Below are 12,818 nucleotides of genomic sequence, written 5' to 3'. Positions count from 1 at the left end.
GTCCACCAGAAAAAGCAGGATCTCCCAGTGGCCACACACTTTAATTCCATGTCCCATTCCCATTCTGATATGTCTATCCACGGCCTCCTCTACTGTAAAGATGAAGCCACACTCAGGTTGGAGGAACAATACCTTAAGTTCCGTCTGGGTAGCCTCCAACCTGATGGCATGAACAGTGACTTCTCAAACTTCCGCTAATGCCCCACCTCCCCCTTGTAACCCATCCGTTATTTATTTATAAACACACATTCTTTTTCTCTCTCTCCTTTCTCTCCCTCTGTCCCTCTCACTATACCCCTTGCCCATCCTCTGGGTTTTTCCCCCCTCCCCCTTTTCTTTCTCCCTGGGCCTCCTGTCCCATGATCCTCTCATATCCCTTTTGCCAATCAACTGTCCAGCTCTTGGCTCCATCCCTCTCCCTCTTGTCTTCTCCTATCATTTTGGATATCTCCCCCTCTCCCTCCCAGTTTCAAATCTCTTACTAGCTCTTCTTTCTGTTAGTCCTGACGAAGGGTCTCGGCCCGAAACGTCAACTGTACCTCTTCCTAGAGATGCTGCCTGGCCTGTTGCGTTCACCAGCAACTTAGATGTGTGTTGCTTGAATTTCCAGCATCTGCAGAATTTCTTGTGTTTGCGCATATAAAACATTCACAGCTTTGCAATCAAGGAGAATTAACTGACAGTTTTTCATATTGTCTTCCATTTGCCAGAGTCTTACCAATTCAGAGCAACACACACGAAATGCTGGAGGAACTCAACAGGTCAGGCAGCATCAATGCAAATGAATGAACAGTTGACATTTCGGGCTGAGACCCCTCATCAGGACTGGAAGGGCAGGTGGAAGATGCCAGAATAAAAAGGTGGAGGGTGGGAATGACTGTTTGGGGCCCTGAATGGAGGTAAGGGAAGAGATGAATGGGCAGGTATAGCATTTCTGTCGCTTGCAAACCAATTCACCAATCTGTACATATCCCCTCCTGAAGCTGCTTTACATCCTCCTTGCAGTTTCATAAACTTGGATATACTTCACATGATTCCCTTCATCCAAATAATTGATATGAACTGTAAGCAGCCGGGGCCCAGCACCAGACCCTGTATCATCCCACTAGTCATAACCTGTACACCTGAAAATGGTCTGTTATTCCAGTTCTCTATTTTGTTAATTATTACTTAACCAATACCAGTATATTAATTATATTACCATGTACTCTAATTTTGTTTAATATTTCTTCTATGGTATCCAATCTGAAAGTCCAAATTAACTACATCAACTGTCTTACTCTTATCTATTCTGAGACTTATGATCATAAGAATTCTGACACTGTCAAACGTGATTTTCCTTTCAGTAATCCATGTTCCTGTATTATTTACTAAATGCCCTGCTACCAATACCTTAACAACAGAATCCAGCAATTTCCCTGTTCTTTATGTCAGAATAACTTGTTTGCATTTCTTTGTATCTTCCCCTCCCTTCCTTCTTAAATAGTAGGATTATATTTGCTGTCTCTCAAACTCTAAAATGCATTGTGAGGAATTTTGTAGGTGATAAATAGTGGAGCATAGTATCTTCATAGCTCTGCCCATCAATACAATAGAAAGTAAATCATTAAATCCTGTTTTTTTTTGCCTTTGAATCCCGATAATTTCTCCAATACTAATACTTCACTAATATGAATTTCTCTATGTTCCTCATTCATTTCCAGTTTAGTATTTCCACCGCATCTTGTGCGCTTTCTTCAGTAAAAACGGACACAAAATATTTGTTTAATTTCTCTGCTGGGAATTGTGAGAGGGAATCAGATTGATGGAAATTCTGAGAGCTGACATAGGCTTGATGAACTGAATGATCTCCTCTTATATCAGAAGGAAATATGAAATTTGAAAAGTTCTTTATTCCACAAGATAATTTATCCTCTCTCTATTACTAAGGGATCAACTCTATTTTTAGATAAAAATTCCTTTTTAAATATCTATAAATCTATTACAACCCACGTATGCCAGAAGCATCCATCCATCACAGCAATGGTAGAAGTATTGTAACATTTAAGAGAAGTTTGGATAGGCACCTTGATGGGAAGAGCATGGAGGGCTTTAGACCAGGTGTAAATCAGTGGGACTAGGCAGAATAACAATTCCGCATGGACTAGAAGGGCTAAAAGGCCTGTTTCTGTTCTGTACTGCTCTATGGACTATAAGTAACCAATGTATGCTCTTCATACAATAGACAGATTCCATAATCATGTTAAATGGTATAGACTTGGAACAGATAGGGTAATGCAAAGCTGGATATTCACAAAGTACCTTGACCATAAGCAGCAGAGAAATGTACACCACTCCGTGGGTTGGTACATTTTTCACTCTGCGATTATCATCAAGTCAGGGGATCAACACTGACTCAATGAGGATTTGCGGAATAGCATACCGGGTATAGCTAAGATGAGGCACCAGGCTATATGCATACTAAGGAGGATAGAACCACATGATCAAACAATCAACAAACAGACCAAGGCTCTGCAGTATCATTATTGCTTGTTGTGAATTTCGAAGACACAAATTACAGTTAGCAAATTGCTGGCATATTATGTTGACGCCAAAAGTGTAACAACATCTGCGGGCTGCCCCCAGCACATGGTTGTTGACACAAATAATGCTTTCGGCTACAAGAATATCCAAATCGTCAAAGATAGGAGAGCCTGTGTGTGAGAATTAAAGACAAGGCTGACAAACGCTGTGATGATGCTGCTTCATTTTAGGTTTCTCCGAACATCCTCCCCATCATAGAAAGCATCTTTCAGCCAAATCAGTCACAACACGGTATCAAGAAACAGCTGAGAGCATGGAAATTAACAAAGGATATGCCATCACGAGAACACATGAAAACAGGAGTGCGAGCAGGTCATCTACCTCCTTGAACTGTGTAGCAAGACTTTGACAACATTCAGACATATCATGATGCAATTCCTGCTCTGAACCTTCCTACCTTTCCTCTTTTCTGCAGCTTGAGGTCAAATACTTGAAGCACCTAAAGTTTACCTTATTAGTATTATTGTGACTGACTAAACTGAGCCACAGAGAAGCTGTAACTGAAAAATATAAGTATTTAAATCAGCGGAGCTTTCAGACAGAATCTGTTTCCTCTTCACACAATGCTTTCAAAGCTCAAAGTAAATTTATTATCAAAGTAATTATACTATACTTTTTGAACACAAAGATAACAAAAACAATTAACAAACAAGAAAAAATCTGCAGACGCTGGAAGTCCGAGCAACACACACAAAATGCTGGAGGAACTCAGCAGGCCAGGCAGCATCTATGGAAAAAAGTACAGTCGATGGAAAATAAAACAATTAACTACAGTTTCAATGGCTATAATCGCCTCACTTAACATTTTGAATGTAGACAAGTAACTTTACATAATTACACTGAGAGCACATCCCAACAAGCAGAATATTCAAATATTCAGTTGGTCTAAGAACTTCTAAGCACAAACTCCAGACACCCAAAAGATAGCTCTTTTGTTACAGTGCTGAGGAGCGGCTCCCTGATTATTCTGTATAACTAGTCAACATATTACATGACAAAAAAGACCAGTCCTGTACTGCACATTAAATATCAGGGATACACCTTTAACAATGTGTTAATACAACACATTGTATTGTACAATTGATACCACCTAACTCTATGAGTTCCTCCAGCATTTTAAATGTGTTGCTCTGGATTTCCAGCCTCTGCAGAATCTCTTGTGTTAATACAACAGATGGCCACTTAATGACTTAATGCCTTCCCTGATCTCTTCCTAAAGTTTTTAATTTACCTCAATTAACATGAACAATTATCTCTGGTCTGCCCTGTATAGTTTCAATGGGAGAGAATCAAAATGTCCTACTCATGTCAATTGGTTTGATGGCATTAACATATCAGTTGAAAGTAAATGTGAACATGTTTTATTTCCTGAAGACTGGTTCTAATTTCAATTAATCCATAATCAAGCTATCCATAATTTCATAACTCTGGAATAGTCCCTAATAGATACATACAAATTGCTGGAGGAACTCAGCAGGCCAGGCAGCATCTATGGAAAAGAATATACAGTCAACATTTCAGGCTGAGAACCTTCATCAGGTCCTGACCCACCACCAGAATTTCCTGACCTGTCACTTCTCACTCGTGATGAGCTGTTTTGAAATCTACTTCAGTGAGGTAACTAGCATCCACTTAATTAGCGATCTTAACATGCCAAAACTAGAACGGACATTAGAGACAACTTTAGGTACATTAGTCTTGTTCCACATGAATAGGAATTGTCAGAGCAGCACAAAATATGGGTATGCAATCAATTAGTGATCTCCATAATACTGACATCATTTTTGCATTTAAAGCACTCATGCTTGTCCTCTTCAACCCGAAGACACACACACACGAATGGGTACAATTTAACCATTTGCTGCATGATATGTCTTCACTATACAAAGCATTATCAGGCCTGCTCACATTACATATTATTCCATGATTATCCTGTAATGGATAGGTAAAAGCTGTCTTCTTTTTTTCTACCGCAGATCATTTAATTTTTCAATAGTAAGGCCAAAGCACTCAAGGCAACATTAACTACCCAATTAACTTTCTCAACAATTTCATTTCTCTCCCTGGCCCAAAAGGATACTATTACTACCACCATCATCCACCCTAGCATACAACTAGACTTAACTCTGAACACACATCCTTCTCTATTCTGACTCGCCTCTTACCCCTTCTCTTCTCCTTACTTGCCCATAACCTCCCTCTGGTGTCCCTTCTTCTCTTTCTCCTGTCAGATTGCTTCTTCCTCAGCCGTTTACCTCTTCCACATATCTCACTTCATAACACCTCCCCCATCCACCCACTTTCCTCCTCAGCTGATTTCACCTATCACTTGCCAGCTTGTACTCTTTCTCCTCCACCCCCGCCTTTTTATTCTGGCTTCTTCCTGTTTTCTTTCCATTCCTGATGAAGTGTCTAGGCCCGAAATGTCAACTGCTTATTCCTCTCCACAGATGCTGCCTGGCCTGCTGTGTTCCTGCAGCAATTAATGTGTGTTGCTCCTTCTGTATCATTTGCTTTTCAAACTGAACATCTCCACAAATGAACATTTCTGCTTAAGGGACATAATTTCAACTGAATTTCTGACTAATCAACTTCTTGCTCCTGACTCCTGTGTTACCTGACACCATCTTCCTCAGGTACTGCTTTGTTTCAAATCACATAATTGCTTGCTAACCATCCCTATCTCTCTTACTTCCTCAAGTTTTCAAACCCTCCAAAACACCAATGCTTTTCCACCTTCATATCCACAAGCATCCTGATTTAAATCACTCTTCAGTTGTCAAGACCTAAATCCTGGAAATCTCCCTAACTTGTGTAATGACTTCTTAATATCAGCCTCTTTCACTAAGTTCTTGGTTAAAATTCCAAAAAAATGGCTTTTCCTGGGTCTGGGCAGTGTTTTGTTGAATAGTGGTCTTTTTCAGGACCTTTACTATGTTCAAGGACTATTCAAGTACAAATTGTTTTTTTAATTTATTTTGTTTTTAATTTATAAGTACAGCCTGATATATGCTCTTCCAGTCCTTCAAGCTGTGCTGCCCAGCACCCTCCAACAACCCCTGATTTAATCCTAACTTAATCATGGGACAATTTACAATGACCAATTAACCTACAAACCCATACATCTTCGGACTGTGGGAGGAATCAGGAGCACCTGGAGAAGACCCACATATTCCATAGAGAAGACATGCAGACCCCTTATAGAGGACACCAGAATTGAACTCTGAACTCCGATGCCCCAAGCTGTAATAGTGTTGCACTAACTGCTATGCTTCAGTGGCACCTGTGTGGGTCCCATCTACCTCAACAATAGAGTTCTGCTTTAGGAAAGTCTCAGATAATGTATACAATCAAAATTAAATTCTGGTGTTTGCTTCTCTATGCTGCTACATGTTTGTTGATAAAATAAATAACTAGGAACAGCAACCACTACAGCTTTAAAATGTTGTGAGTTTCAGTACTGGGAATATTACTAGCTGAGGAATGGGATAACAACTTAAAACACTAAGGATAATCTTCATTTTACAATTTATCTCCTCAGCAACTCATACTTAGTCAAACTATTCAGCAATCTGATTATTGTCCCACTTATCTGCCAGAATGGGTAACAGCTTCTTCTCTCAGGCTGTGAGACTAAAGAGTACCCTGCCAAAGTCTCATTACTCAGAAAGCATCTGGAATTATATTTTACCAATTTATTTGTGGTATTATTCTACTTTATATGCTTCGTGTAATAAATGTTTTGTGGTATGAAGACATGTTGGTTTGTTTGGTTGTTTGTGTATAGACATATATGCAAAATCTACATATGCTGGAAATGCAAGGAACACACACAAAATACTGGAGGGGCTCAGCAGGCCAGGCAGCATCTATGGAAAAGAATATAGTCAACATTTTAGGCCGAGATCCTTCATGACTGGAAAGGAAGAGAAGTTAGAATAAGAAGGTGGAGGAAGGGAGGAAGTAGTTCAAGGTAGTAGGTGATAGTTGAAACTGGGAGAAGGGGAAGGAGTGAAGTAAAGGGCTGGGAAGTTGATTGGTGAAAGAGCTAAAGGGCTGGAGAAAGGGGGAGTGTGACAGGAGAGGACAGAAGGCAATGGAAGAAAGGGAAAGGAAAGGAGAATCAGAATCAGAAATCAGGTTTATTATCACTAGCATGTGTTGTGAAATTTGTTAATTTAGCAGCAGCAGTACAATGCAAAACATAATACAGAAGAAGAAATAATAATAATAAATAAATCAATTACAATGTATGTATATTGAATAGATTAAAAATCATGCAAAAAAAAACCCAGAAATAATTTATATTTAAAAAGTGAGGTAGTGTTCACCAGTTCAATGTCCATTTAGGAATTGTATGACAGAGGGGAAGAAGCTGTTCCTGAATCACTGAGTGTGTGTCTTCAGGCTTCTGTATCTCCTACCTGATGGTAACAGTGAGAAAAGAGCATGCCCTGGGTGCTGGAGGTCTTTAATAATGGATACTGCCTTTCTGAGACACTGCTCCTTGAAGATGTCCTGGGTACTTTGTAGGCTAGTACCCATGATGGAGCCAAATAAATTTACAACCCCCTGCAGTTTCTATTGGTCCTGTGCAGTAGCACCCCCCCCCCCTGCATACCAGACAGTGATACAGCCTGTCAGAATGCTCTCCACGGTGCATCTATAAATGTTTTTGAGTGTATTTGTTGATACACCAAATCTCTTCAAACTCCTAATGAAGTATAGTCGCTGTCTTGCCTTCTTTATAACTGCATCGATATGTTGGGACCAGGTTAGGAGCTCAGAGATCTTGAAACTGTTCACTCTCTCCACTTCTGATCCCTCTATGAGGATTAGTATGTATTCCTTTATTTTACCCTTCCTGAAGTCCACGGCCAGGTCCTTCGTCTTACTGACGTTAAGTGCAAGGTTGTTGCTGCGACATCACTCCACTAGTTGGCGTATCTCGCTCCTGTACACCCTCTCACCTCCATCTGAGGTAAAGAGGTGAAGGGGTGAAATAAAGAGCTGGGAAGTTGATTGGTGAAAGAGATACAGGGTTACAGAAGGGGGAATCTGATAGAAGAGGACATAAATCCATGCAAGAAAGCAAAGGGAGAGGAGCACCAGAGGAAGGTGATGGGCAGGTATGAAGATAAGGTGAGAGAGAGAGAAAAGAGAATGGGGAATGGAAAAGGGTGAGGGGCATTACCAGTTGTTTGAGAAATTGATGTTCATGCCATCAAGTTGGAGGCTACCTAGACAGCATGTAAGGTGTTGCTCCTCCAACCTGAGTGTAGTAGTAGTAGTCGTCATACTTTATTGATCCCAGGGGAAATTGGTTTTCGTTACAGTTGCACCATAAATAATAAAAAGTAATAGAACCATAAATAGTTAAATAGTAATATGTAAATTATGTCAGTAAATTATGAAATAAGTCCAGGACCAGCCTATTGGCTCAGGGTGTCTGACCCTCCAAGGGAGGAGTTGTAAAGTTTGATGGCCACAGACAGGAATGACTTCCTATGACGCTCTGTGCTGCATCTCGGTGGAATGAGTCTCTGGCTGAATGTACTCCTGTGCCCACCCAGTACATTATGTAGTGGATGGGAAACATTGACCAAGATGGCATGCAACTTAAACAGCATCCTCTTTTCAGACACCACAGTGAGAGAGTCCAGTTCCATCCCCACAACATCACCGGCCTTACAAATGAGTTTGTTGATTCTGTTGGTGTCTGCTACCCTCAGCCTGTTGCCCCAGCACACAACAGCAAACATGATAGCACTGGCCACCACAGACTCATAGAACATCCTCAGCATCGTCCGGCAGATGTTAAAGGACCTCAGTCTCCTCAGGAAATAGAGATGGCTCTGACCCTTCTTGTAGACAGCCTCAGTGTTCTTTGACCAGTCCAGTTTATTGTCAATTCCTATCCCCAGGTATTTGTAATCCTCCACCATGTCCACACTGACCCCCTGGATGGAAACAGGGGTCACCGGTACCTTAGCTCTCCTCAGGTCTACCACCAGCTCCTTAGGCTGTGACCTTATCGTGACAGTAGAGAAGGCTATAGATTGACATGTTGGAATGGGAATGGGAAGTTTATCAACCTAATAGTATCACTTCCAATCACAGGAAAGGTGGATGATTAGAAGTGAAACACGACATCCCAAGCATCATGGGTGACAGACAAGGGTGCATGGCCTTTGGGAGACACTCACTAGAACGCAGGGTGGAGAAACTGATACAGATGGAGAACAATGTTACATAATGAGAACGGAAATATTTTGTCTTAAGTTGATGTGACCATGACCCTGAACCAGAGAGAAGCTGACTTGGGACCAGAACATCAGAAACCATTCAATATTTTACAAATGGTGTCAACATTAGAAAACAGACATTCTACCAAGCACTTTTCAAATTCCCATTCATGACTTTGTTATCTCTAACTTTATTATTCCAATACACTCCCAGTTGACCTTTCATTTTTGATCTTCCATAAACATGGACAGAATTTTTGCTGCTTTTGTCTTAATTCAGCTCAATATCTTGAGAGGTGACTTTCAACATTATTTGCACCACAATTTTAAAATTGCCGTTCTTCTTTGTAAAGCATACAATGAACTTTCTCTTCTCTATTTTTGTAATCTCCTCACCCCTTTAATCTAGTTAGACCATAAAACATAGGAGCAGAATTAGGTCTTTCAGCCCATCGAGTCTGTTCCACCATTTGACTCATTTCCCTCTCAACCGCATTCTCCTGCCTTATACTGGTAACCTTTGATGCCATGACTTGTCAAGAATCTTAAATATGCCCAATGACCTCTACAGCCACCCGAAGCAATGAATTCCACAGATTCACCACCATCTGGCTGAAGAAATTCCTCCTTACCTCTGTTCTAAATGGACGTCCCCCTATTCTGAGGTTATGCCCTTTGGTCCTAGACATCCCCCCTACAGGAAATATCCTCTCCACTAGGCCTTTCAACATTCAATAGGTTTCAATGAGATCCACCCTCATTCTTTAAATTTCAGCAAGTACAGGCCCAGAGCCATCAAACTCTCCTGCTATGATACACCCATCATTCCTAGAATCATTTTCCTGAACCTCCTTTGAACCCTCTCCAATGTTAGCACACCCTTTGTTAGATAAGGGGCCAAAAACTGCTTACAACACTTCAAGTGAGGCCTCACCAGCACCTTAGTAAAGCCTCAGCATTACATCCTTGTTTTTATATTCCAGTCCTCTTGAAATGAATGCTAACATTGCATTTGCCTTCCTCACCACCAACTCAACCTGCAACACCCAATTTAGGGAATTCTGCATGAGGACTCCCAGGTCCCTTTGTACCTCGGATTTTTACATTTTTACCCCATTTAGAAAATAATCTATGTTTTTATTCCTTCTTCCAAAGTGTGTTATTGTACACTTCCTGACACTGTATTCCATTTGCCACTTCTTTGCCCATTCTCCTAATCTGTCTAAATCCTTCTGCAGCCTCCCTGCTCTCAACATTACCTGCCTCTACCTATCTTTGTATAGATGTGCCTTTTGTACTTCCTAGTCTAAATGCCACTTATGTAGAACAATGTTACAATCTCCAACTTTCAAATCCCTTACTCACTCTTCCTTCAGTTAGTCCTGACGAAGGGTCTCGGCCTGAAACATTGACTGCACCTCTTCCTAGAGATGCTGCCTGGCCTGCTGCGTTCACCAGCAACTTTTATGTGTGTTACAATCTGTTGATAATGTTCCCATGAAATGACACATTACTACAAGCCGTTGTTTTCCAGCAAACTAACTTTTTTAATTCAAAGCAATAATAATCTCGAATGTTGTTCATCCCAAATCCTTGCAAAGTGCCTAAAAGTGTTTTTCATTTGTGTCAACACTGTGAATTTTTTAAAACCCCTTCAATAAGTTCACAAGGAGTAAGTTAATTAATTTCCTTAACAAGCAGAAAAAATGGACTTTATACCCATACTTTAAAATACATTAATCTCGTTCTGGTTGAATAGGAATTGTCAGAGCAGCACAAAACATGAATGTACAACCAATTAGTGGATCATACATGCCTCACGATTACTTTGCATTCATATAATGTAGCCATCATCCGCACTCTCTTAAATCTAATTTTTAAACTGATGCAATGAACAACTAATTTAATTTAACTATTCATATATATAGTTTTGGCTTCATTGTGTACAGCTCTCTCAAGTCTTGCTGTCTTTTAACAATTCCCATTAATCCAGAATTATCTCGTAATGCAAAGATATTGCTCTACTGCATATTGTCTTCTTAAAATTTCTCCCATTAGTTATTAAAATTCAGACCATTCAGTAAGTATTTGCCACTTCTCTCTGTACCCCTGTCTTACAAAGCCAAATTATAAGATTCCCTCCCCCACCATGAGAATAATGTGGATCTTTCTCAAATTCCTCTATTTCTTCTATGCTCTTTCTTCCATGCCCTTTTAAAGTTTAACTAGCCCACTGTAACATGCAGTCCTTGGGTCCCTTTTCATTCAGATCCTTCACCACTCAGAAAAGAAACTCTTTGAGTCAATGCATTTTTCTTAGCCTCTTTTTTTTCTCTTCCAAATCTGTGAATGCATTGCAGCCTCCAATACTCCTGCATACTGGACTTTTCCCCTTGAACTCCTTGTTTAAATTGCTCCAGTTAGGTTTTCATCTTTGCCTTAAATACCCAAACAGTTCAAATCAAAGTTACTGATTATATGCCAAATTCCCTTTCCATCCAGTTTGACCTGCTATTAATAGGACTGAATATTCATAGAGCAGGAGAACACATCTGGTTCAATTCTTATTTCATGAATCTTGGGCATAGATTCACCTACAACGGCCACTACTGCAATATAACATTACCCTTATCTCTGGTGTTTCTGGTATTTTGTACCATATTAAATTTTTCATTAACATGCTCAACAGCAGCAACACTCAAAAACCACAGCAAAATTTTTCACATGAACACTGATGATGTAAAACAGAAAATTCTAGAAAGTAGCATCTGTGGAAGGAGAGAACTAAAATATCAGGTCAGAAGTGGATAAATCAAAGGGAATATCTCATTGAGGAGTAGAACATAGTTGCCATGGTGATAGAGTGTTGATGAAATCATCTGATTGATAGATTAACAAGGGCATGTAAAAGCCATGAAATACTGGTCTGAGCAAATCAGTGCAGTGGAGAGAAATAAAACTGAATTAATATTACAGATAGATAACCTACAACTGAGATGACCAGTGCTGATACAAAGCATGTTATCTGATTTTTTTAAATTCAAACCTGATATTCCCACAGTCTAATCCATCCCTCACTCCTTCTTGCAATTTAAAATTAACTTGTTTTCTCTCCTTCCCAGTTTTGATAAAGGGTCTTTGACCTGAAAGGGTAACTCTATTGGCCTCTCATTCTTTATCATGGCATTGTAATTGCTGTAATTGTTATATGGTTATTGTTATATGGTTTATCTTTTTATTTCAGATTTTCAGCATCTTCAGTTTTAGTAGTTTTCACATGATTCCACATGCATTCTATAATCTCGCTTTTAATATTCTGAACTGGCAAACTTGCTGACAGAGAATATTATTCAACTGAAAGGAATATAAGACCCTGTGATTTTTGTCCACAACACAAACTCCATCCTTCCCACTGGCACCTTTCTGAAATCAAGCTAGGCTGTTTGACACCGGAAGCTCTAACATGATGCTCAGTATCATACTAGACCCTGAGGTGAGCTGTGGGTGACCACTGCACCATCACTAAGATCCCCTATTTCCAAGTCCACAGTATCATTCAATTCTACCCCAAGCTCAGCACAACTGGTGAAACTGTCATCAATGCATTGTTACTTTAAACTTGACTATTCTAATACACTTGACATTGGTTGCCATGATTCTTTTCTTTGTAAGCTTAAACCCAATCAGACTTCTTGTCCACTTCAGACAAAATCTCATTCACCCATCAATTTTGTGCTTGCTGAAATGTGTCCACTTTAAGAGGAAGGATCTCCCCATTTCAGTTTGACTTTCCATTCCTATTCTGGCAAGTCTAAAATGGCCTCTTCTACTGCAATGATGAGGCCAAATGCAGGTTGGAAGAGCAACACATTATATTCATTGATGAAATGAACAATGATTTCTCAAAATCTATTAATTCATCGGCACCTGCCCTTCTCTTTTTTTCTAGTACCTATTCTGGCTACCCTCTTACCCCTTTTCTTCTCCTCA

At 40.0% G+C, this 12,818-nt stretch overlaps 1 protein-coding gene across 7 annotated transcripts in view; it reads right to left on the bottom strand.

The window, feature by feature from the left end:
* arsg (arylsulfatase G) overlaps positions 1–12,818 on the bottom strand; it is a 269,510-nt gene that overhangs the window by 161,883 nt on the left and 94,809 nt on the right. Inside the window, exon 1 of one of the 7 annotated variants that reach the window (XM_072242602.1) lies at positions 719–742. The exons of the other annotated variants lie outside the window; for them this stretch is intronic. The gene's annotated coding sequence lies outside the window, so the exon portion shown is untranslated. Of the gene's footprint in view, positions 1–718; positions 743–12,818 lie in introns of those variants that run through there. 7 annotated transcript variants of the gene reach the window in all.

This window comes from Mobula birostris, chromosome 24, assembly GCF_030028105.1.
Source record: "Mobula birostris isolate sMobBir1 chromosome 24, sMobBir1.hap1, whole genome shotgun sequence".
In the NCBI taxonomy this organism is placed as follows: domain Eukaryota; kingdom Metazoa; phylum Chordata; class Chondrichthyes; order Myliobatiformes; family Myliobatidae; genus Mobula; species Mobula birostris.
This window is presented reverse-complemented; position numbering and strand designations above follow the sequence as displayed.